General features: G+C 43.9%; 2 pseudogenes; one reads left to right on the top strand and one right to left on the bottom strand.

Annotated features, from left to right (window-relative positions):
- Positions 1 to 4,419: 4,419 nt before the first annotated feature.
- LOC118924911 (ankyrin repeat and sterile alpha motif domain-containing protein 1B-like) lies at positions 4,420 to 6,597 on the top strand (annotated as a pseudogene).
- A 5,102-nt stretch (positions 6,598 to 11,699) lies between these two features.
- LOC130682648 (mRNA export factor GLE1-like) lies at positions 11,700 to 13,122 on the bottom strand (annotated as a pseudogene).
- Between the last annotated feature and the right edge of the window lie 12,550 nt (positions 13,123 to 25,672).

Genomic DNA, 25,672 nt, shown 5'->3' with positions numbered 1-25,672 from the left:
TCATGGACAGTGACTGCAATGGGGTATTTGGGAGCATCTTGGTGATGGGGGTAGTTTAGTAAACTACATGTTACTCATATAGTTGTAGACTAATGATAAATAAATGAATAACAAAAACAAATAAATAACTAACTGACTAAATACATATGTATATATATACACATACAGAAATTAAAAATAGAATACAGCAGCCAAGTTTAAAAAAGACATGTGCACCCCTATGTTTATCACAGCATATTCAGTATAACCAATCCACAATTATATGAGCAGCATTATGGTTATAAGACTGGCCAGATCATCAAGTCCCCCCCACATACCCCATTACAGTCACTGTCCATCAGCATGGTAAGATGGTATAGTATCACAACTTGATTTCTCTGTACAATATTGACTTCCCCGTGGGGCCTCCCCACCACATTACGTGAGCTAATCGGAATGACCCCTTTCCATCCTTCTCCCTCCCTTCCCAAGCAGCCTTCCCAGTCCCTTACCATTTGGTAAACTGATGATGGGGGGAGTCTAGTAAACATAATGTTACTCGTGTAGTTTTAGTCTAATGATAAATAAAGAATAAATGAGTACATAAATGAATACATACATACATACATACATGAAAAATAAGAGAATGCAGCAGCCCAGTTTATAAAAGACATGTGCACCCCTATGTTTATCACAGCACTATTCACAATAGCCAAGCTAAGTGTCCATCAGTAGATGAACAGTGGAATATTATTCAGCCAGATGAAGAAAACAAATCCTACCATTTGAAACAACATGGATGGAGCTAGAGGGTATTATGCTCAGTGAAATAAGCCACGCAGAGAAAGAAAAGTGTCAAATGATTTCACTCACCTGTGAAGTATCAGAAAAAAGAAAAAGAGTGAAGGAACAAGACAGTAGCAGCCTCACAGAACCCAATAATGGACTCACAGTTACAAAAGGAAATGTGACTTAGGAGGATGGGTTGCAAGGGGGGAAGAGAGGGAAAATGGGGCATTACGAGTAGCACACATAATGTGCGCAGGCGGCGGGCATGGGGAAGGCAGTATAACACAGCGAAGATCAGTAGCACTTCTACAGCATATTCCTGGGCTGATGGAGAGTGACTCTTATGGGCTATGTGGTGGGGACTTGATAATGGGGGTATTCTAGTAACCATAATGTTGCTCATGTAACTGTTTAGTACTGACACCAAAATAAAAAGAAACACACAGTACCTTGGCTCTAGATTCCATTTTCCCTGATGCTTTCAAGTTGGTTGGCATCCACCTCACTGGAATCACAGCTGCTCCTCTCAGCATACACATTCTGTCTCTAGGAAAGAGGCACCACTGTGACATCATGGAATCTCCAGACAACAGTGCTGCTCTTGCAAAGTCCACCCCCAGATGGTAGGCAAGGCCCAGCCATGGGGAGCTGCATCATCTTAGCAATCATTTGTGGTTCTTGCCTACATATATATGTATATATAATGATTTCACTCTACATTGGAGTATCAGATCAAAGAAAAAACTGAAGGAGAAAACAGCAGCAGTTTCACAAAACACAAGAATGTACTAAAAGTTACCAAAGGGAAAGAGACTGGGGTGGATGATTGGGAATGGAGAGATCAGGGTGGGGGGAACAATGGGCACATTAGAATTAGCATGTATAATGTGGGAGGGGGGTACAGGGAGCACTGTACAACACAGAGAATACAAGTAGTTTTTCTACATTATCTTACTATGCTGAAGGACAGTGATGGCAATGGGGTATCTGGGGGGACCTTGGTGATGGGGGGACTCGAGTAAACATAATGTTACTCATTTAATTGTAGATTAATTATAAATAAATAGACAGATAGATGATAGATAGATATAGGTGATAAATAGACAGATGATTAGATAGATAGTAAAATAGATGATAGATAGATAGATAGATAGATAGATAGATAGATAGATAGATAGATAGATAGATAAGATAAAATGCAGCAGCACAGTTTTATAGAGACATGTGCACCCCTATGTTTATCATAGTACTATTCACAGTAGCCAAGCAAAATGTCCATCAGTAGGTGCATTAATAAAGAAGACGTGGTACATATACACAATGGAATATTATTCAGCCATAAGAAGAAAACAAATCCTACCATTTGCAGCAACATGTATGGTGCTGGAGGTTATTATGCTCATTGAAATAAGCTAGGTGCAGAAAGACAAGTGCCAAATGATTTCCCTCATTTCTGGAGTATAACCACAAAGCAAAACTGAAGGGAAAAAATAGCAGCACACTCAAAGACACCGAGAAGACACTAGTAGTTACCAGAGGAGACGGGTGTGGGTGAGCTGGTGCAGAGGGAGGGAGGGAAAAGGGGATGGAGGGGTATTATGCTTAGTATACATGTGGTTGGGGATCATGGGGAAAACACTGTAGCACAGAGAAGGTAAATAGTGATCTGTGACACCTTGCTGCACTGATGGACAGTGACCGCATTGGGGTATGGGTGGAGACTTGATAATATGGGTAACTGTAGTAGCCAGATTGTTTTTTCATGTGAAACCTTCATAACAGTATATATCAAAAGAACCTTAATAAAAGATTTTGAAAACCATGAAAAAAAAACAAAAAAATCATATGATCATCTCAAGAGATACAGAAAAAGAATTTGAGAAATCCTTCAACATGCATTCATGACAAAAACTCTCACCAATGTACATATGGAGGGAATATACCTCAACATAATAGAAGTCATATGTGGTAAGACAACAGCTAACATCATCAACAATGTGAAAAACTGAAAGCTTTTCCTCTAAGATCAGGAACAAGACAAGGGTGACACTCCTGCATTTTTATTCAACAAAGTCATGGAAGTCCTACCCAGAGCAATTAGGCAAGAAAAAGAAACAAAAGGCAACCAAATCAGAATAAAAAAAGCAAAACCATCATTATATGTATATGACATACACATAAAACACTGAAGACTCAAAAAGCTGTTACAACTAACTGAATGCAGTCAATAATATTGAGAATGCAAAATCAATATACAAAACTCAGCTGTATTTCTACACACTAATAGTGAACTATCAGAAAGAGATATTAAGAAACTACTCCCATTTATAACTGCATTGAAAATAATAAAATACCCATGAATAAATCTAATCAATGAGGTGAAAAAATCTGTATGCTAAGAACTGTAAGACACTGATGAAAGAAGCTAAAGAATAGGTAAAGAAATGCAAAGAGTCTGTGCTCCTAGACTGAAATGATTATCATCACATACTACACAAACAATCCACAGATTCAGTGTAACCCCTTCCCAAAACCCCCGTGGCATTTTTCATGGAACTAGCACAAACCTAAAATGCATATGGAACCACGAACGTCTGAATAGCCAAAGCAATCTTGAGAAAGAACCACAAAGCTGGAGGCATCAAGCTCCCTGATTTCAAACTGTATCAATAAAGCTATAATAATCAAAACAGTACAGTACAGACACCAAGATCCATGGAACAGAATAGAGAGCTCAGAGATAAACCCAGTCATACAGGGTTAATTAACTTACAACAAAGGAGCCAGGAATATACAGTGGGAAAGGACAGTCTTTTGAACAAATGGTTGGGAAAACTGCACAGCAAAATAACAAAACTGGATAATTATCTTACACCATACACCAAAAGCAACTCAAAATGCATCAAAGACTGAAACATTAAGGCCTAAAGTCATGAAGTTCCTCAAAGAAAACATAAGAGGGTAAGCTCACTGACACTGGACTTGTTAATGGTTTTTTGAATTTAACACCAAGAGTGAAAGAACGCAACAAAAGTAAAAAGAAAAAGTAGGATTCTATCAAAGGAAAAGGGTTCTGTACAGCGAAGGAAGCAATCAACAAAATAAAAAAGACAACCTATAGATTGAGAGAAAATATTTTCAAACCACATATCTGATAAGGGATTAATATCTAAAATATAGGAATAATTAATGCAATTTAGTAGGGGAGAAAACCCACCAAACAACCCAATTACTAAACGGGCAGGGATGTAAATGGATATTTTTCCAAAGGGCACATACAAATTGCCAAGGGGCACATGAAAAGGTGCTACATATCACTAATCCTCAAGGAAATGCAAATCAAAACCACAATGAGATATCACCTTATACCTGTTAGAATGTCTATTATCAGAAAGGCAAGTAATACCAAGAGTTGGCGAGGATGTGGAGAAAAGGGTTCCCTTTCGGTGCACTGTTAGCAGGTAAATTGTTCCTGCTGCTATCTAAAACAGTATGGAGCTTCAATAAAAACAAAATATGGGCTCGGCGCAGCGCGACGCGGCCAGCTCGGCGCCTCTTCTGCCTCCCTCGGCGCGCTCGCCCTCGCCTCGCCGCTCGCGTTCGCTGGGGGCGCCCAGAAAGATGCACAGCGGCAACGGCTAGGCAAGCAGAGGTGCCAGCCACATGTCCGCGTCCTCGGGGGCCGGAGCCCACCAGCCCTCGCGGATCCCGGCTCGCAGCCAGCCCGTGGCCGCCGCCGTCGCTAGTGCCGAGCGGCTCGGGTTTAAAAAATCAATTGATTGGCCACAGGAAACGTATTTTGGCATCTCTGGGGGACAGGCTGCACGACGATCCACCACAGAAACCCCCTCGGTCCATCACCCTCAGGGAACCCAGTGGTAATCACACTCCTCTACAGCTGTCTCCATCACTTAGCCAAAGCACCTACACCACTGGTGGCTCCCTGGACGTTCCTCACATTATGATGCAGGGCGATGCAAGGAGGAGAAGAAATGAGAACTACTTTGATGATATTCCCCGATCAAAACTGGAGCGGCAGGTGGCCCAGACACGAGACTGGGGAGAACCTTCCATCACCTTGTGACCACCAAATGAAGCCACAGCCTCTACTCCCGTACAGTACTGGCAACACCACCCGGAAAAGCTCATCATCCAGTCGTGTGATTACAAAGCTTTTTATTTAGGTTCTATGCTGATAAAAGAGCTCAGGGGGACAGAATCAACCCAAGATGCTTGTGCAAAAATGCGGGCTGTCAGAAGTCTACAGAGCAAATGAAGAAGGTCCCTACTATTATCCTTTCGGTCTCTTATAAAGGAGTCAAATTTATTGATGCGACAAATAAGAACATAATCGCTGAGCATGAAATTGGTAATATCTCCTGTGCCGCCCAGGACCCAGAAGACCTCTCAACATTTGCTTATATCACAAAAGATCCGAAGTCCAATCACCACTACTGTCACGTGTTTACTGCCTTCGATGTGAATTTAGCCTATGAAATCATCCTAACACTGGGACAGGCATTTGAAGTCGCTTACCAGCTCGCACTGCAAGCAAGAAAAGGGGGGGATTCCTCCACACTTCCAGAAAGCTTTGAGAACAAACCCTCCAAACTCATCCCCAAACCCCGTGTCAGCATTCGCAAGTCGGTGCAGATCGACGCATCTGAGAAAAAGACTTTGGCCAATCTGCCATGGATTGTGGAGCCGGGACAAGAAGCCAAGAGGGGAATTAATACCAAGTATGAAACCACAATTTTCTGATACTCACCATCCTCCTGTCCTCATGGTGCCTTGCACGCCGAGCACTCCCGGAGCAGGCTTCCCTTCATGCCTCCGTTTCCACCAAGCCCAGGAGGAAGACCACTCTGTTTGTGTGGACTTGTCACGGGCGAAAAGCCACTGGCCATTCCTGGGGATGTCCTTTCTGCACCAGTGACAGAAAGCGCAACCAAAACATTCCAGCTTTAACCCCTGAGAGGCACGAGTTGAGATTTTTTCGCTGACTCTCCTGACTCCCCTCCCTACCACCACCCAAGGTATTTCTAACGACTCTGCCCTAACACTTGCTTTGCTGTATTTGGTGATAATACCTTTAAAAATAAATAAATAAAAGGGGATCTCTAATACTGCCTAAAAGCATAAAAATCTTGGGTTTATTTTTCGCTGTCGGCAGTTTTAAAGGTAGAATCAGAAAGAAGTACACCCCCTAAAACATCTGTGAAATATCACTGAGTGTCGTTTCATGCAAAAGGACAAAAATCACCCCTATGATTGCCAGAAAATACTGTTTCCCAATTTCTATATTTGTGGATTTTATATGTAATCAACTACATCAGATAAAGAAAACCTTTACATTTATGGATTGATTCAAACTTTAAGAATGATTTAAACAGAGAAATTTATTATACACAGAAAAATGTGTCTTGTATTAAATATTTTTATTAAAAGAATGTTTCATTAATGCATTAAGAAAACTAGGTTAGTTGAGAGGGATATTTCTGGTTTCATTTCAAATAAATAAATTTCTATTGCTACTACCAAGAGGATTGGGCTGGGCGTGGCAACGTAGTGCTGACACTCACCAGAGGCAGGAGATTCAGGCAAGCAGACTGGCGTCAAACCGAAAGTGCTGATGCGGCCATAAGCCTGCAAAGATCGCTTTTTTCTTTTTTTTTAATCTTCACACTTTAAAGTGTTTTAAGAACATGTTTAAAAAAATCTAGGGCTCCTGCTGTAAAGATTTCTGTCATGGAAACCTTGTTTGAGAAAGGTGTTCATAAAATTTTATTGCAAAATTTTTTTTTCTAGAAAAAATAAATACAAAAAAAAGAGAGATCCCAAAGTAATAAAACTCTTTTATTGAAATAAAAAAATAAATGTTTGCTTACTATTTGATTAAATAAAATTTACTTACATTTCTTTAAGGTATTTTAATTTTTTTAATGTCTCTGTGGAGTATTTGTATGATACCATAATGTATATTTATGTAGAACCAAATTATACAAACAGTACCAATATCATTATAGAAAAAAAAGATAACATTTTAATGTATATTGTTCTAACAGGCCATATTGTGAATCATTTTGAAGTTCATTATAGCGATATTGATAAATTGTGGGATTGTCTGGGTTTTTTTATTAACCATATTATTTTAAACTTAACAGATTATGTTACATTCATCAGTTGGTGAATTTTGAAAGAAGATAACTAAATTTTATTTCAAACTGACAAATGTACAAGGTTTTAGTTCAGTGTTGAAGAATTTTAATACAATATTAAATTACTTGAACTGAGAAGTTCCTTGTATATATTTTGCCTATTCACTGTTGATATGTATATAGTAAACTGAGAGTAAAATTACACTAAACTATGGTACCAAAAGGAAATTGTATAGGAGCAAAGTAAATAGTAGCTTTGCTGATACAGTAAAGTGTAAATATGCTTGGGCTTCCAGTTATAAATTTTGTAATTTTGTCATTATTTATATCCTATAAAAAAAGCACACAAAATAAAACAAAAATTGTACAGTCAAAAAAAAATATGGAACTACCACATGATCCAGCAATTCCACTTCTGAGTATTTATCCATAGGACGTGAAATCACAATCTTAAAATATCTGCTCTGCTCACTGCAGCATTGCTTCCAATAGCCAGGACATAGAAACAATCTAAGTGTCCACTGATGGATGAATGAACAAAGAAAATGTTGTGTATATATATACACAACATGATATTATTCAGTTACCAATAAATGGAAATTCTGCCATTAGTAACAACATAGATGCACCCTAAGTGAACTAAGTCAAATACTGTATGATATTACTTACATTTGGAATCTAAAACAAAACAGAACAAAAAAGGGAGAATTCATACATATACAGAACACATTGGTGAATACCAGAGAAGGCGGGAGTGAGGAGGGGTAGGGGGTAGGCACAGTGGGTGAAGGTCAAAAGTTACAAACTTCCAGGTGCCAGATGCACAAGTCCTGGGATGTAATATACAGCATGGTGAATATAGTAAACAATGTTGCATTTGTATATTTAAATGTTGAGAGAGTAGATATTAAAAGTTCTCATCCCAAGAAGGAAAGAATCCTAACTATATATAGTGATGGATGTTAACTAAACTTACTGCTGTAATCATTTCACAATGTATAACACATATATCAAAACATTATGTAGTACACCTAAAACTAACACAATGCAATCTGTCAATATATCCCAATTATAAAACTATTCCTCTTAGAATCATCTAGCAGCACTTAAAAACTTACAATTGCAGGCGCGCCGCAAGGGCGGTGGGCACGGGCGGGGCCAAGGGCGCCCCGGGGCGGAGCAAGGCGGCGGCGAGGGGCGGGAGCACCTGGTGCGGGGAGCTGTCAGCGGCCACTCTCACAGGGCCGCCCTGATGGCTGTACCCTTTCCGCAGTGCGAAGGCCTTCAGGGAACTTGGGCGGTGGCGGGCGATTCGCCGCTTCCTAGGGAGGGAGGAGCGTTCGTCTGGGCGAGGACGGGCAGGAAGTCTACTCTCGAGCGCCTCCCGAGCCCGCGCCCGCCTCGCTCATCCCGGAAGCCCCAGCGGCACGCACCCCAGCCCGGAGGTTCCCGGAGGTCGTCCCGGAGGCGGGCCCCGGCGGCAGCGCCTCAGCAGCCAAGCAGCCTCAGGGTACCAAGGGCGGGAGTGAGCAAGCGCGCGCTGGCCAAAGGCTGACAGGGAAGCCGCGCAGGCGCCTTGGGAAAATGACCCCGGGGTCCCCGCTGGGCGCTCCCGTATGGGGGAGGCCGGGGAAGCCCTGAGGATGGACCCGTAGAGCGCAGGAGCTTTCAGAGACCGGCGGGACGCCCGCCGGGAGCTCACCCTGCTGCGACCCCCGCCTCTCCAATCTTTTTTATTTCCTGGGTCTCATCGTTATCTAGTCAGGAATACGCAGGGTTTTTTTCAGTATCATTCATCAATAATTATATGAGCAACATTATGGTTAGTATACTTCTCAGATCATCAAGTCTCCCCGCTACCACCTACCCCATTACAATCACTTGGCCACCAGCATAGTAAGATACTATGGAATCACTACTTGAATTCTCTGTACTACACTGACTTCCCCGTGGAACTGCTCCCACATTATGGGAGCTAATCTTAATGCCCCCTTTCCACCCTTCTCCCTCCCTTCCCAACCAGCCTTCCTAGACGCTTACCTTTGGAAAATTGGTGATGGGGGGAGTCTAGTAAACATAATGTTACCCATGTACCTGGAGAGTAATGAAAAATAAATAAATAAATAAATAATACAATGCAGCAGCCCAGTTTTAAAAAGACATGTGCGCCCGTACTTTTATCACAGCACTATTCACAATAGCCAAGCTAAGTGTCCATCAGAAGATGAACAGTGCAATATTATTCAGCCATAATAAAAGAACATATCCTACCATTTACAACATGGATGAAGCTAGAGGGTATTATGCTCAGTGAAATAAGCCAGGCAGAGAAAGACAACTATCAAATGATTTCACTAAACTCTGGAGGAGAACCAATGGAAACTGAATGATCAAAACAGCACCAGATTCATAGAAACCAAGAATGGATTAACAGTTACCAAAGGGAAAGGGACTGGGGTGGATAGTTGGGAATGGAGGGATAAGGGGAGAGGGAAAGAAAGCGTACATTACGATTAGCATGTATAATGTGGGAGGGGGGTCACAGGGAGGGCTGTACAACACAGACAAGACAAGTAGTAATGCTACAGTGTCTTCCTATGCTCATGGACAGTGAGTGCAATAGGGTATCTGGGGGCATCTTCGTGATGGGGGTGTCTAGGAAACTATGTTACTCATGTAATTGTACATTAATGACAGAAAGATAGGTACACAGATAGAAAGATAGATAGACAGATAGACAGACTAATGAATGAATGCATGAACAAATAAATAAGTACATACATACATACATAAAGCAGCAGCCCTATTTAAAAAAGACATGTGCACCCCTATGTTTATCACAGCACTATTCACAATATATGACCTACATTATGATTACTACATGCCCCAGATCAAGGCCCCCCACATACTCCTTTACAATCACTGTCCATCAGCGTAGGAAGATACTATAGAATCACTACTTGAACTCTCTGTACTATACTGACTTTCCCGTGGGACCTCCCCACACATTATGTGAGCTAATCATAATGGCCCCTGTCCACTCTTTTCTCTCCCTTCCCAACCAGTCTTCCTAGTCCCTTACCCTTTGGTAAATTGGTGATGGGTGGAGTCTGGTAAACATAATGTTACTCATGTAGTTGTAGACTAATGATAAATAAAGAATAAATGAGTACATAAATGAATACATACATACATACATAAAAACAATAGAATGCAGCAGCCCAGTTTATAAAAGACATGTGCACCCCTATGTTTATCACAGCACTATTCACAATAGTCAAGCTAAGTGTCCATCAGTAGATGAACAGTGGAATATTATTCAGCCATATGAAGAAAACAAATCCTACCATTTGAAACAGCTAGAGGGTATTATTCTCAGTGTGTATCATATGCAGTGGGTATGGATGCAGCTAGAGGGTATTATGCTCAGTGAAATAAGCCAGGCAGAGAAAGACAAGTACCAAATGACTTCACTCATATGTGGAGTATAAGAACAAAGAAAAACTGAAGGAACAAAGCAGCAGCAGAATCACAGAACCCAAGAAAGGACTAAGAGCTACCAAAGGGAAAGGGACTGGGGAGGATGGGTAGGCAGGGAGGGATAAGGGCAGAGAAAAAGAAAGGGGGCATTAAGATTAGCAAATATAATGTGGGTGGGTGGGGCACAGGGAGGGCTTTGCAACACAGAGAAGACAAGTAGTGATGCTACAGCATCTTTCTATGCTGATGTACAGTGACTGCAATGGGGATTGTGGGGGGAACTTGGTGAAGGGCAGAGCCTAGTAAACATAACATAACAGTCTTCATGTAATTGCAGATTAATGATACCAAAATAAAAAAATAAAAAAATAAGAAAAATAAAGATTGTATATCAATGACACTTAAATTAAAAAAATAGGGGCAGGGGGTGGCACCCTGAAAGCACTGAGCCAAACTCCTTAAACAACCTCTAAATAGAAAAAAAAAGCAAAGTCTAGAATAGTACCTCTAATAAGCTATCTTTTTTCTGGGAAAAGGAAGACATATATAAAGCAAACCAAAAGGCTGAACTCTGTGTGGATGTTAATTTTCTAACCAATTGTTAAAAATTTTTGAAACAATTACAGTAATTTGAACAATGACTGGATATCTGGTCATATTAAGGAAACTTTAGTTTTTTAGGTATAAGATTTGTATCTGGTTATGTTAACAGAGAGTTTCATCTTTTAGAGGTACATACGAGGGCCATATTTTTAAAGGTACAAACCTCTTTTAGAGGTACATACCGAAGTATTTTCCAGATAAACCAACATGTTCCTGTGTGTGCCATCTGGGGGAGGGGCACGGGTGGAAGTATAGATGAAACAAGGCTGCCCCGTGTCGAGTCTTGCTGAAGCTGGGGAATGGGTGTATGAGGCCCACTGGGCTGTTCTACTTCTGTAAAGGTTTGAAATTCTACAAAAAGAAAGGTAAGCAAAAGCCATGGACAGAATTCAAAGGGAACAACAGGCTATAAAAATAAATTTCTTCCTCAGATATGATAAATGCTTTAAGTTCTTTATAAATTATAGGTCATATAAGTTGGTTTTTTTAATCATGAACTCTGGTAGACATATGAACTAAGGGTGAGAACATACAATTTATACAAGTGTGAATTGGTATAACTTTTGGATGTGAATCAAGAAACCTAAAATTCTTTGACTAATTCACTTCTAGGAATTTATCTCAAATAATCAGAAATACAGATAAGACATATAAGCTGCTGTGTTATGCATGGTAGTGAGAATAAAGAAACTTAAATATTCAACAGGCATTATTTTTTTCAATAAATTTTTGTATGGGTATATGTTGGAAGTATCGAATTTCACCTGTTTATCATATTTATTTCATATCTACTATGTGTCAAGGCAATACCTGCATTTCTTAACAGTACCTTAAAAACATCAAAATACTTTTAATGATTACAGTAGTTATGTGCTCAATGAAAAGCAATACACATTTCTGTAAAGTTTCCATTTGTACTATAAGCACAGCAGGTAAATATTAACGAATGAATTTAAGTATTTTTCAATCAGAAGAAACATATACTTTTTAAGTTACAATATGAAACTCTACCTAGATCAATCCAGTTTCGGGTGGGGAATCTCACAGTCAGGGAAGAAACAGAAAATGTCACAGTGGCTAACTCTAGGTTAGGAGATGACAAGTGATGTTTGCCATTCTCTATAATAAGCAGGCACTAGTTTTGAATCAGAAAACAATTTTGTTTTTAAGGTTCTCCATTTCAAAGACTGAAGACAGAGTCCCTCTGAAGTTCCCTCATATCACAAGTGGTCCAGATGATCCTCCAAATGGGGCCACACAGCTGGTTACCTCGGATGTGGAAGGCAGAAAGGTCAGCCTTCAGGTCTCTGTGCTGCTCCAAGGCGTCCAGCTGCTGGCTGAGGTGCAGCACCTCCTCCTACAGGGCATAGCGTCTCCGCAGGCGGATCTGGCCTTTCTTCCGCAACCGCTCCTGTTCCACTTGCTTCAGGCGCTGTTGCTCTGCCTCCTGCAGCTTCAGGTTGAGAATCTTTGCTCTGTGGCGATGCTCGGCTTTTAGCTTCTCTTGGTGGGCCAGGGCTTCTCTGGAGCTCTTCTCCATCCATTCCCGTAGGTACTGGACTTCTTCTTGATGCTTCAGCTCCATCGGCTCATCAAACCGCTTCAGTTCTTCAGAAGCCATCTCAGAGAGGGCTCGCGACTTCTCCTGCTCCCGCTGCCAGTGCCTCAGCCTCTCCACTCCTTTCATTCTGTAAACCATCTCATACATCTGGCTGCAGCCTTCCACTGTGACCCCCCGGGGGGACTGAAGTACCATAGATTGTGTGTGCTGGAACTCACGTTTGCTCTTGGTTCCATTTGCTGTTGAGGAGGCTGGTGAGAAGCCAGGGCTTGTGACAGGAGATGAGGAAACAAATGTAGGCTGGTCTAGGTCTGAGGTAGATCTAGAGGATGTTGAAGTTTTCAAGGGAAGTGGCCTCTCTTGCTGATGGGCTAAGACATGATCTAACACCCATCCACAGTAAGAAGATAACTTGGGAGGAGACGTAATTTCTTCTAAAACATCCTTGCCCCGCAGCAGCCAGTCGCAGTCATAGCGGAAGTGACCTTTGTCTGAACTGCGCAGCGCCTTCAGGGTCTCCCAACAGCGACCCTGCGACAGCATGGCTAACATTCCTGCAGCTTTTGGCAGACACCAGTTGTGACACAGAAATATTCCAATCAGCTGAGCAGAAATTGGCGCTCGCTTCTGCCTCCAGAGAACGCATGCGCAACCCCTCCCCTAACGGCTTATTGTTCACAGGGCTTCCCCGGCCACTCCCATCAGGCAGCGCGTCGCAGTGACCCCTAGGGTCATTTACCCAAGGCGCCTGCGCAGTGTCCCTGCCAGCCCCCGCCGTCTGTGCCCCGAGGCCGCCTGGCTGCCGAGGCGCTGTCCCCAGGGCCCGCCTCCGGGGCGACCTCGGGGAACCTCCGGGCAGGTGACCAGCGGGTGTGTGCCGCTGGGGCTGCCGGGATGAGCGAGGTGGGCGCGGGCGCGGGCGCATTGTTGGAAGGCGCTGGAGGGTAGGCCTCCTGCCTGTCCTCGCCCAGACGAATGCTCCTCCCTCCCCAGGAAGCGGCGAAGCATCCGCCGCCGCTGCCGCCGCTGCCGGGCCCGTCACCGCAGCCACCACCGCCGAAGTTCCCTGAAGGCCTTCATACGGTGGAAAGTGTACAGCCAGCGGGGCAGCCCTGCGAGAGCGGCCGCTGACAGCTCCCCGCCCCTCGCCGCTGCCTTGCTCCACCCAGGGGCCCCCTCGGCCCCGTCTGTGCCCACCGCCTGAGTGGCGCACCTGCAATTGTAAGTTTTTATGTGCTGTTAGATGATTCTAAAATGAGTAGCTTTATAATTGAGATATATTGACAGATTGCATTGTGTTAGTTTTAGGTGTACTACGTAATGATTTTATGTATGTTTTACATTGTGAAGTGATTACAGCAGTAAGTTTAGTTAATGTCCATCACTATATATAGTTAGGATGCTTTCCTTCTTGTGATGAGAACTTAGTCCTGTGAATCTGGTGCTGTTTTGCTCATTTAGTTTGTTTTGGTTCTACTTCTCCAGAGCTTAGTGAAATCGTTTGATACTTGTCTTTCTCCGCCTGGCTTATTTCACTGAGCGTAATACCCTCTAGCTCCATCCATGTTGTTGTAAATTGTAGGATTTGTTTTCTTCATCTGGCAGAATAATATTGCTCTGTTCATCTTCTGATGGACACTTAGCTTGGCTATTTTGAATAGTGCTGTGATAAACATAGGGGTGCACGTGTGTTTTATATACTGGGCTGCTGGATTCTGTTATTTTTTATGTATTTATGTATGCATGTATTCATTTATGTACTTATTTATTCTTTATTTTTTATCAATAGTCTACAACTACATGAATAACATTATGTTTACTGTACTAACACCATCACCAATTTACCAAAGGGCAAGGGACTAGGAAGGCTGTCTGGGAAGGGAGGAAGAAAGGTGGACAGGAGGCATTACGATTAGCTCACATAATGTGGGAGGGGTTCCACGGGGAAGTCAGTGAAGTACAGAGAAGTCAGGTAGTGATTCTATAGTATACGCTGATGGACAATCAGTGTAATGGGGTATGTGGGGGGTGGGTATTGATGATCTGGGGAGTGTACCAACCATAATGTTGCTCATATAATTACTAATTAATGATATTGAAAAAAAAACCGCGTATTCCTTACTAGATAACGATGAGACCCCAAAAAGAAAACAGATCGGAGAGGCCACGTGTGCAACAGCGTGAGCTCGCAGCGGGCAGTCCGCCGCTCCCTGCAAGCTGCGAGGCTCTCCTGGTCCGTCCGCAGGGCTTCCCTGGCCTCCCCCATTAGGCAGTGCGCTGCATTGACCCCGGGGTCATTTTCCCAAGTCTGCGCGGCGGCCCCGCTGGCCCCCGGAGCGCGTGCGCGCTCTCTTGCTCCCCGCCTCGGTACCCTGAGGCCACTTGGCTGCCGAACCGTCGCCGCCGGGGGCTGCATCCGGGGCGTCCTCAGGGAACCTCCGGGCCGGGGACCAGCGTGTGCGGGCGGCTGGGGCTGCTGGGGATGAGCGAGGCGGGTGCGGGCTCGGGCTCGGGAGGCGCTCGACGGTAGGCCTCCTACCCGGCTTCGCCCCGACGAACACTCTTCCCTCCCCAGGAAGCGGCCAACCGCCCGCCGCCGCCTCCGCAGCCGCCGCTGCCGCCACAGCCGAAGTTCCCTGAAGGCCTTCGCGCAGCAGAAGGGTACAGCCAGCGAGGCGGCCCTGTGAGAGCGGCCACTGACACCTCCCCGCGCCAGGCAGGCTCGCCCCTCGCCGCCGCCTTGCTCCGCCCAGGGGTGCCCTAGGCCCTGCCTGTGCCCAGCGCCTGAGCGGCGGGCCTGCAATTTTAAGTTTTTAAGTGCCGTTAGATGATTCTAAAATGAATAGCCTTATAATTGAGATATATTGACAGATTGCATGGTGTTAGTTTTAGGTGTACTCCGTAATGATTTGATATATGTGTTATACATTGTGAAATGATTACAGCAGTAAGTTTAGGTAACATCCATCACTATATATAGTTAGGATGCTTTCCTTCTTGGGATGAGAACTTGGTCCAGTGAATCTGGTGCTGTTTTGCTCATTTAGTTTGTCTTGGTTCTACTTCTCCAGAGGTTAGTGAAATCATTTGATACTTGACTTTTCTCTGCCTGGCTTATTTCACTGAGCATAATACCCTGTAGCTCCATCCATGTTGTTGCAAATGGTAGGATTTGTTTTCTTCATCTAGCAGAATAATATTGCTCTGTTCATCTTCTGATGGACACTTAGCTTGGCTATTTTGAATAGTGCTGTGGTAAACATAGGGGTGCACATGTCTTTTATAAACTGGGTTGCTGCATTCTATTATTTATTTTTTATGTATATATGTATGTATACATTGATGTCCTTCCTTATTTATTCTTTATTTATTTATCATTAGTCCGCAACTACATGAGTAAGATTATGTTTACTAGAATCCCCCATCACCAATTTACCAAAGGGTAAGCGACTAGGAAGGCTGGTTGGGAAGGGAGGGAGAAGGGTGGATAGGGGACATTACGATTCGCTCACATAATGTGTGGGCAGGTCCCACAGGGAAGTCAGTATAGTACAGAGAGTTCAAGTAGTTATTCTATAGCATCTTGCTACGCTCATGGACAGTGACTGTAATGGGTTCTGTGGGGTGGACTTGATCTGGGGCATGTAGTCACCATTATGTAGCTCATATAATTGTAGATTGTTTACTGTGAATAGGGCTGTGATAAACATAGGGGTGCACATGTCTTTTTTAAAATGGGCTGCTGCTTTCTGTATGTATGTATGTGAGTATGTATGTATGTATTTATGTATTTATTCATGCATTCATTAATTCATTTATATGTTTTTATTCATGCATTCATTAATTCATTTATCTTTGTATGTATCTATGTATGTATTTATCTATCTATCTATGTATCTATCTATCTACCTATCTATCTATATTTCTCTCATTAATATACAATCAGATGAGTAACATTATGTTGACTAGACTCCACCCATCACCAATTTACTAAAGGGTAAGGGACTAGGAAGGCTGGTTGGGAGTGGAGGGAGAAGGGTGGACAGGGGACAATACGATTAGCTCACATAATGTGTGGGGAGGTCCCACAGGGAAGTCAGTATAGTACAGAGAGTTCAAGTAGTGATTCTGTGGCATCTTGCTATGCTGATGGACAGTGACTGTAATGGGATATGTGCAGGGGACTTGATCTGGGGCATGTAGTAACCATAATGTTACTCATATAATTGTAGATTGGTTACTGTGAATAGTGCTGTGATAAACATAGGGGTGCACATGTCTTTCTTTCTTTCTTTGTTTCTTTCTTTCTGTCTTTCTTTATCTATTTATTTCTTTTTACATGAATTCATTCATTCATTTATTGTCTGTCTTTCTATCTGTCTTCCTGTTTTTCTAGCTATATATCTTCCTGTCTATCTATCTTTCTGTCATAAATATACAATTACACTGATAACATTATGTTTACTAGACTCCCCCCATCACCAATTACCAAAGCCTAAGGGACTGGGAAGGCTGTCTGGGAAGAGAGGGAGAAGGGTGGAAAGGGGGTATTACGATTAGCTCACATAATGAGGGGAGAGATCCCACGGGGTAGTCAGTATAGTACAGAGAAGTGAAGTAGTGATACTATAGCATCTTACTATGCTGATGGACAGTGACTTTATTGGGGTATGTGGGGGTACTTGATGATCTGGGCAGTCTAGTAACCATCATGTTGCTCATATAATTGTTGATTGGTTATTGTGAATAGTGCTGTGGTAATCATAGGGGTGCACATGTCTTTTTTTTAAAACTTCGCTGCTGCATTCTTTCTTTCCTTCTGTATGTATGAATGCATGTATTTATTTTTTATTCATTCATTTATTCATTCGTTTATTATCTATCTGGCTATCTGTCTCTCTATCTTTCTGTCTGTGTATCTTTGTCATTAATATACAATTACATGAGTAACATTATGTTCGCTAGATTACCCCTTCACGAAGATGCCCCAAGATACCCCTTTGCACTCACTGTCCATGAGCATAGTAAGATACTGTAGTATCACTACTTGTCTTCTCTGTGTTGTGCAGCCCTCCCTGTGACCCCCCTCCCACATTGTATATGCTAATCAAAATGCACGCTTTCTTTCCCTGTCCCCTTATCCCTCCTTTCCCAACTGTCCAGTCCAGTCCCTTTCCCTTTGGTAACTGTTAGTCCATTCTTGGGTTCTGTGAATCTGGTGCTGTTTTGCTCAGTTAGTTTCTCTTGGTTCTCCTTCTGCAGAGGTTAGTGAAATCATTTGAAACTTGTCTTTCTGTGCCTGGCTTATTTCACTGAGCATAATACCCTCTAGTTCCGACCATGTTGTTGTCAATGGTAGGATTTGTTTGTTTCATATGGCTAAATAATATTCCCCTGTTCATCTTCAAATGGTCACTTAGCTTGGTTATTGCTAATAGTGCTGTGATAAACGTAGGTTTGCACAAGTCTTTATTATAAACTGGGCTGCTGCATTCTATTATTTATTTTTTATGTATGTATGTATACATTTATGTCCTTACTTATTTATTGTTTATTTATTTATTATTAGTCTGCAACTGCATGAGTAACATGTTTACTAGACACCACCATCACCAATTTACCAAAGGGAATGGTCTAGGAGGCTGGTTGGGAAGGGAGGGAGAAGGGTGGACAGGGGGCATTATGATTATCTCACATAATGTGTGGGCAGGTCCCACAGGAAATTCAGTATAGTACAGAGAGTTCAAGTAGTGATTCTATAGCATCTTGCTATGCTGATGGACAGTGACTGTAATGGGGTCTGTGGGGGGACTTGATCTGGGGTGTGTAGTAACAATAGTGTAGCTCATATAATTGTAGATTGGTTCCTGTGAATAGTGGTGTGATAAACATAGGGTTGGACATGTCTTTTTTAAAGTGAGCTGCTCCTTTCTCTTTCTTTCTTTCTTTCTTTCTTTCTTTCTTTCTTTCTTTCTGTATGTATGTATGTATGTATGTATATATATAAGTATGTATGTATTCATTTATTTATACTTGCATTCATTAATTCATTTATCTATGTATTTATTTCTCCATGCATTCATTAATTCATTTATCTATCTCTCTATCTACCTATCTGTCTATCTTTCATCATTAATGTACAATTAGATGAGTGACATTATGTTTACTAGACTCCCCCCATCACAAAGATGCCGCCAGACACCCCATTGCAGTCACTATTCATGTGCATAGTAAGACACTGTAGAATCACTCACTACTTGTCTTCTCTGTGTTGTACAGCCCTCCCTGTGGCCCCCCTCCCACGTTATACGTGTTAATCATAGTGCACGCTTTCTTTCCTTCTCCCCTTCTCCCTGCAATCGCAACTGTCCACCCCAGTCCCTTTCCATTTAGTAACTGTTAGTCCATTCTTGGGTTCTGTTAATCGGGGGCTGTTTTGCTAATTCAGTTTTTCTTCGTTCTACTTCTCCAGATGTTACTGAAATCATTTGATACTTGTATTTTCTGCGTGGCTTATTTCACTGAGCATAAAAACCTCTAGGTACATCCATGTTGTTGTAAATGGTAGGATTTTTTTCTTTAATTATGGCTGAATAATATTGCACTGTTCATCTTCTGATGGACACTTAGTTTGGCTATTGTGAATAGTGCTATGATAAAACATAGGGGTGCACATGTGTTTTATATACTGGGCTGCTGCATTCTATTTGTATATTTATTTATTCATTTATTTATCTATCTAACTGTTTATCTATCTATCTATCTGTCTGTCTAATCTATCTATCATTAATCTCCAATTACATGGGCAACATTATGTTTACTAGACTTCCCCCATCACCAATTTACCAAAGGGTAAGGGACTAGGAAGTCTGGTTGGGAAGGGAGGCAGAGGGGTGGAAAGGGGTCAGTCACTAAGATTAGCTCACATAATGTGGGAGGAGTTCCACGGGCAAATCAGTGTAGTATAGAGAAGTCAAGTAGGTGATTCGATAGTATACCCTGATGGACGGTCACTGTAATGCGGTATGTGGTGGGTGGGGATTTGATGATCTGGGGAGTCTATTGAACATAATGTTGCTCATATAATTGTTGATTAATGATACTGGAAAAAAATACCCACGTACTCCTTACTAGATAACATGAGACCCAAGCAAAAAAAAAAAAGATCAGAGAGGCGAGGTTTGCAGCAGCGTGAGCTCGGGGTGGGCTCCGCCACTCCCTGCAAGCCGCTACGCGCTCCAGGTTGGTCCGCAGGGCTTCCCCGGCCTCCCCCATCTGGCAGCGCGCTGCGGTGACCCCGGTGTCATTTTCCCAAGGCGCCTGCGCGGCTGCCCCGCCGGCCCTTGCCCCGTGCGCGCGCCCGCTCACTCACTCCTTCCCGCCCTCGGTATCCTGAGGCCGATTGGCTGCCGAACCGTCGCCGCCAGGACCCGCCTCCGTGGCGTCCTCGGGGAACTTCGGGGTGGGGGACCACCATGTGCAGGCGGCTGCAGCTGCCGGGATGAGAGAGGCGGGCGCAGGCGCGGGCTGGGGAGGCGCTGGAGAATAGGCCTCCTGCCCGGGTTCGCCCAGAGGAACGCTCCTCCCTCCACAGAAAGGGGTGAACCGCCCGCTGCTGCATCCACAGCCACCGATGCTGCCGCCGCCGCCAAAGTTCTGGGAAGACCTTCGCCCTGTGGAAGGGCACAGCCAGAGGGGCGAACCTGTGAGAGCGACCACTGACAGCTCCCCGCGCCCGGCGCCCCTGAACCTCGCCGCTGCCTGGCTCCGCCCCCGGGCTCCCGCTGTGCCCAACGCCTGTGCCCACTGCCCGAGCGGCATACCTGCAATTGTAAGTTTTTTTTTTCTTGCATAAGGTTTTTTACTCAGCATGTCTGTGAGATTCAATCATCTTGTACTGGTGATTCAGTTCTTTCTATTGATGAGTAGTATTTCATTGTATGAATAAACCACAGATTTTTTTAAAGTCTGTTTTTAGTTTTGCCTACTATGAATAGTTTCTGAGAAGGTTTGTATATGGTCTTTTTGTAAGCATAAGCACCCATTTTCATTTGAGTAAAAGCCTACAAGTGGAATTGCTGGGCCATAAGGTCAGTATGTTTTTAAGCTTATCCAAACTGCCGGATCGTTTTCCCAAAATGGTATACCATTTTACATGCCCACCAGTTTGATCAACAGATGATGTCTGGCAGTGTCAGTTTTTTTTTAATTTTAATCATTCTAACGTAATTGTGATCTCAGAATGCTATTTTAATTTGCTTTAATTTGATGACTAATGTTGCTGAATGTTATTCCATGGACTCTTTGGCCATTTGTATCTCTTTTATGAAACGTCTCTTCACTTATCTCCATTTCTTAATTCAATTTATAATTTTCTAATATTTTGATACCATTAATCTACAATTACATGAAGGACATTATGTTTACTAGGCTACCCCCTTCACCAAGATCCCCCCACATACCCCTTCACAGTCACTGTCCATCAGCATAGTAAGATGCTGTAAGATCACTACTTGTCTTCTCTGTGATGTACAGGCCTCTCTGTGACCCCCCTCCCACATTAAACATGCTAATCGTAATGCACGCTTTCTTTCCCTCTCCCCTTATCCCTCCATTCCCAACTATCCACCCCATCCCTTGCCTTTGGTAACTGTTAGTCCATTCTTGGCTTCCATGAATCTGGTACTGTTTTGCTCATTCAGTTTCTCTTGGTTCTCCTTCTGAGAGGTTAGTTAAATGATTTGATACTTGTCTTTCTGCACCTAGGTTATTTCACTGTGCATATTACCAGCTAGCTCCATCCATGTTGTTGTAAATGGTACGATTTTTTGTTTTGTTTTGGCTGAATAATATTGCACTGTTCATCTCCTAATGGACACTTAGCTTGGCTATTGTAAATAGTGCTGTATTAAACATAGGGGTGCACGTGTCTTTTTAAACTGGGCTGCTGCATTTTCTTATTTATTTTTTATGTATGTATACATTTATGTACTTACTTATTTATTCTTTATTCATTTATCATTAGTCTACAACTCCATGAGTAACATTATATTTAATAGAAACACTCCATCACCAATTTACCAAAGGATAAGGGACTAAAAGGCTGGTTGTGAAGGGAGGGAGAGTGGTGAAAAGGGGGCATTATGATTAGCACACGAAATGTGGGTGGGAGGTCCCCCGGAGATAACAGTACACTACAGAGAAGTCAAGTCATGATATTTCTGCATCTTACTATGCTGACAGACAGTGACTGTAATGAGGTATGTTGGGAGAAGTCAATGAAATGTGCAGTCCAGTAACCATAATCTTGCTCAATATCTTGAAGCTAGCCTCCTGTGTATTCTTGGGATAATGTCAGGGTGGACTCCAAACGTCACAGGATATCTTGAAGGGCCAGAATGCAGGAGCATCTTGGCGGGGAGTTTCATTTTATCATTATGGCCAGTGCATGCGCCTCCAGTAGCACTAAATATGGACCCTTCAGTAAACCCAATGGGAAGAAGTTAAGTTGTGGCATACTAGACCGGGAAGGGTCCCCCTTTCCTGCCACAGTCCTATCACAGGACCGCACTCTTGCATGAGTCCTACCCGATGGACAAGATTTGCATATGCTGGTGGCATTAAAACATGTCTCTTATCGCCCCTAGAAGCTTTGTGTATTGGGAACTTCCTGTGGCTTGAGAAGTACTGTGACTTTTGTTTTTAGGAACCTCCTCTGGCTTGAGCATTATGATCATTTTGGTTATCTGTATCATAATCTTGCTGTATCTTATCTTTTATCATCTCTAAGTTGTTGTTACGCTCTGTTGCTATTGTGGAATCTGGTTGCAGTGCCCCAGCTATCTCCCACAGGGACCGTGGCGGAAGAACGAAAGCGTTTTGCGTGCAAGGTGACAATGCTGGGCGGGTGAGGTTTGGGGAAGTTGGGGTTCCTGTGTGAAGTGTCGCTGAACTTCAGCCACTTTATGATGTAACTGCCTGTTGCTAGGCTCTCCTGGCACCTTGGGGTCAGCCCTGGCAGCTGGCCTCCTGTGTGTTCCTGGAACAGCAGCAGGGTGGCCGCCAAAGGTCACAGTAGTATTCCCTGGATGGCCAGAAGTTAGGAGCATCTTTCCGGGCAGTTTTGTTTTATCACTCGGGCAGTGCATGCACCGCCAGCAGCACTGTATATATAAACCTCCGTAACCCCACGGGGAAGAAGTAAAAGTATGGCATACTAGACCTGGAAGGGGCGCCCTTTCAGGCAGAGACCTATCACAGGACCACTCCCTTTCGTGAATAGTGGACAAGTTTTGCATGCACTGGTGGCATCAAAACATGTCTCTTACGGCCCCTAAAAGCTGTGTGGATCGGGAACTTCCTCCGGCTTGAGAATTACTGGAGCTTTTGTTGTGAGGAACCTCCTCTGGCTTGAGGAGTATCATAACTTTTGTCATCTGTATCATCATCAAGCTGTGTCTTTTCTTTTATTATCTCTAAGTTGTTGTTATGCTCTGTTGCTGTTGTGGAATCTGGTTACCGTGCTCCAGCTTTGTCGCACAGGGACCGTGGCGGAGGATTGCAAGTGTGTAGACTGTAAGGCGAGAAGGTTTGCAGTTTGGGGAAGTTGGGCTTCCTATGTCCAGGATTTTCAGTGAGCTTAAACCACTTAACGATGTAACCGTCTGTTGCTAGGCTATGGCTACAACAGACAGACCCGACCCGCAGCCCCGAAGCCCGTAGACGTGTTAGCACATATAGCTGTCCCCCCTCTACAACTGCAAGTGGAAAGCCACGAAGAATCACCAAAGCCGAGGTCCTGCCCGCAGAATAACATCCTGCTACGAGCGCTAACTGCTCTGAATCCCGGAGACTCCATGGAGTGGACGTGGCTTTGGAACTTTTGCACGTGGCCCAACGATGACTGGCTCACCTGGCACCTTTGGGAGAACCCTGGAAGCTCTGCCTGCTGTGGAATCCTTCAATAACAGCAGGGTGGTCGCCAACCTTCACAGTTGTATGTCCTGAATGGCCAGAAGGTAGGATCATCTTACCGGCGAGTTTTGTTTTACCACTAGGGCCCGTGCATGCACCTCCAGTAGCACTAAATAAGGACCCTTCAGTAACCCCAATGTGAAGAAGTTAAGTTGTGGCATACTAGACCGGGAAGGGACCCCCTTCCTGCCACAGTCCTATCACAGGACCGCACTCTTGCATGAGTCCTACCCGATGGACAAGATTTGCATATGCTGGTGGCATTAAAACATGTCTCTTATCGCCCCTAGAAGCTTTGTGTATTGGGAACTTCCTGTGGCTTGAGAAGTACTGTGACTTTTGTTTTTAGGAACCTCCTCTGGCTTGAGCATTATGATCATTTCGGTTATCTGTATCATAATCTTGCTGTATCTTATCTTTTATCATCTCTAAGTTGTTGTTACGCTCTGTTGCTATTGTGGAATCTGGTTGCAGTGCCCCAGCCTTCTCCCACAGGGACCGTGGCGGAAGAACGAAAGCGTTTTGCGTGCAAGGTGACAATGCTGGGCGGGTGAGGTTTGGGGAAGTTGGGGTTCCTGTGTGAAGTGTCGCTGAACTTCAGCCACTTTATGATGTAACTGCCTGTTGCTAGGCTGTGGCTACAACAGACAGACCCGAACCAGAGCCTTGAGCCCCACAGACATGTCAACACGTATGTCCGCCTCCCCTATACAACTGCAAGTAAAAACCAAGGGAGAATCAATGAAGCCGAGTTTCAGTCACCAGAGTAACATCGTGCTGCCAGCACCAACCTTACTGGACCTCCGTGACTCCATGGATCGGACGTGGACGTGGACCTTTGGATACATGGCCGCATGATGACTGGCTCTGCTGGCACCTTGAGGACAAGACCTTGAGCCTGGCCTCCTGTGTATTCTTGGAATGACGTCAGGGTGGCCGCCCAACGTCACACTAGTACCTCCTGAAGGGCCAGAACGTAGGAGCATCTTACCGGGGAGTTTCATTTTATCATTATGGCCAGTGAATGCGCCTCCAGTAGCACTAAATATGGACCCTTCAGTAACTGCATGGGGAAGATTTAAAAGTGTGGTATTCTAGACCTGGAAGGGGTCCCCTACGTGCTACAGTCGTATCTCAGGTCCACTCCCTTTCATCCGTCCTACCTGGTGGGCAAGATTTACCTATGTTGGTGGCATTCAAACATGTCTCTTAGAGCCCTTAAAGTCTTTGTGGTTTGGGAGTTTCCTCTGGCTTGAGGTTTATTGTGACTTTTGTTATTAGGAACCTACTCTGGCATGAGGATTATTGTAATGTTTGTTACCTGTATCAAAATCTTGCTGTATCTTAATATGTATTATCTCTAAGCTGTTGTTTTCCTCTTTTGGTGTTGTGGAATCTGGTTACAGTGCCGCAGCTGTCTGGCACAGGGAACGTTGCGGGGGACTGTAAGGATGTAGACTGTTCAGGCGGGAGCACTGGAGGGGTGGAGTTTGGGGAAGCTGGGGTTTCTATGGCCAAGATCCTCCCTGAATTTAAACTACTTTATGATGTCAGTGACTGTTGCTAGGCCACGGCTACAACAGACAGACCAGAAAGGGAGCCCTGAGCCCTGTAGACATGTTAGCACATATGGCTGCCTCCCCTCAAGACCTGCGAGTAGAAACCAAGGGAGAATCACTGAAGCCGAGGTTGGCCGCCAGAATGAACCCTTGCTGTGAACACCGACTGCCCTGAACCCCGGAGACTCCATGGAGTGAACATGGCCTTGGACATTTCGATTCATGGACCCACGATGGGTGGCTCTCCTGGCACCTTGGGGTCAGCCCTGGCAGCTGGCCTCCTGTGTGTTCCTGGAACAGCAGCAGGGTGGCCGCCAAAGGTCACAGTAGTATTCCCTGGATGGCCAGAAGTTAGGAGCATCTTTCCGGGCAGTTTTGTTTTATCACTCGGGCAGTGCATGCACCGCCAGCAGCACTGTATATATAAACCTCCGTAACCCCACGGGGAAGAAGTAAAAGTATGGCATACTAGACCTGGAAGGGGCGCCCTTTCAGGCAGAGACCTATCACAGGACCACTCCCTTTCGTGAATAGTGGACAAGTTTTGCATGCACTGGTGGCATCAAAAC

Source organism: Manis pentadactyla, chromosome 2 (assembly GCF_030020395.1).
Source record: "Manis pentadactyla isolate mManPen7 chromosome 2, mManPen7.hap1, whole genome shotgun sequence".
NCBI lineage: Eukaryota > Metazoa > Chordata > Mammalia > Pholidota > Manidae > Manis > Manis pentadactyla.
The sequence above is the reverse complement of the archived record's forward strand: the minus strand, read 5'-3'. Positions and strand labels throughout refer to the sequence as shown.